Below are 1740 nucleotides of genomic sequence, written 5' to 3'. Positions count from 1 at the left end.
CTGTCCTCAGAAAACAGGAGGGATCATGGTGCATCCTTCAGTTAAAGTTTGCCTGCTGCGTGAGCAATGTTCAACATCTGTGTGGGCCGTTTTGAACATGAGGTGCGGTTCTCTGAGATATATTCTCTTCTCAGAGGCACTAGGCCACACGGTAGGAACACTGTGGGTGCTACTGCTGTCACAAGACAAATATTTTACTGACGTTGGTAACCTGTTAGGCCTATGTTGCTACAATGTGGGAAGGGTCCTCGAACCGTCAGCATTCTTCTATAGATTCTCTTTGAGGTGAGTCCATAGACAGCGGGAGATTAGAAGGCTATGACCCACAGGAAAAGAGCTGAGCTCATCCCGAAGAAGAAGGACCTAGAGTTTGGGGCTCAAGGAAGACCAAATTCTATAAGTGAGAATATTCTGTGAGCGCAGCCCCATGCCTTTGTGGTGCTGTCCAGCCAATTGGCGTCATTTCTCCTCCCCATCACCGTTTCTGCCAACACAGTGGCTGCCAGAATCTGAGCATTCTTCCTATCATCACAGAAGCCCGTGGAATGAGAATGGCTTGTTGGGGCAAGATCCCAGCCCAAGTCAATCTGACACTCATAACCTGGGGGCGCCTCCCTGACCCCACTGCCTACTGGGCATGGCAATCTCTCAGCCCTTTAATGTGGAGTCTGATGATAACCATGGGCAGTTAGTGTTACAACAGAATTGAATTGTTGGTCTCCCAATTGTTGTTGGAGAATCAGACAATTGGATAATTGGTTGATGTCGGAGAAGACATCCCAGACTTTCCAACTCCGCTTTCAGGGAACTGACTACTGTCTTGAAATCAACCATGTGGGAGTATTTACACCACAGGAACCAGCAGAGTCCTCCCCCACTCTCTTCTGGGACAGCAAGTTATTACACACTCATCAACCCACCACTGCACAGGCCCAGTGGGGGATAGGGACCTCGGTAGATTTTACCATCCCCCTCCTCTCTGCTCCCTGCAGGGCAGAACCTGGCAAAGGAGAGCATACACCACCTGTTACATACAACCGTCTCTATGCTGGCCCGGGACCCCACAAGCTCCCATTTATCCCTTTCCTCTGGCCTCCTGACACACCTTCTCCAGGGAGGACATTGGCAGAGATCAGCTCTGGAAAGTCCACACAGGACAGCTGCCCTTAGGATGGAGAGGAAAGCTGAGGACCACAAGCCCAGATGGAGCCCTGCAAGGGGGTTCTCCACAACCTGCGTGCTCTGTGCTCATGTGCACCATGCCACATATTGTCCTCACAGAGCCTGCCATCTCGAACAAAGGGAGTCAGACTTTAAATGAAAAGTCAGCATGTCACTCCTCCGTTAGAGTATGTGACAAGTGCTATAGAAGAATCTACAGAGGGGGCCATATATACAATGATGATCAGAATATGCTGGCACAGGGGCACCTGGGTGGCTCAGCTGGTTAGGTTTCCAACTTCAGCTCAGGTCATGATCTCACGGTTTGTGGGTTTGAGCCTCGCATTGGGCTCTGTGCTGACAGCTCGGAGCCTGGAGCCTGCTTCAGATTCTGTGTCTCCCTCACTCTGCCCCTCCCCTACTCGCAGTCTGTCTCTCTCTCTCACTCTCTCTCTCTATCAAAAATAAATACACCTTAAAAATTTAATGAAAAAAAGAAATGTTATATGCCTTCTTTTCTCCTAGATTTTCTGTGAAACAAGGAAACCCAAATTAGACATAATTCTCCTTTCCAAACAG

The sequence above is a fragment of the Suricata suricatta genome, chromosome 2 (genome assembly GCF_006229205.1).
Source record: "Suricata suricatta isolate VVHF042 chromosome 2, meerkat_22Aug2017_6uvM2_HiC, whole genome shotgun sequence".
NCBI lineage: Eukaryota > Metazoa > Chordata > Mammalia > Carnivora > Herpestidae > Suricata > Suricata suricatta.
The sequence above is the reverse complement of the archived record's forward strand: the minus strand, read 5'-3'. Positions refer to the sequence as shown.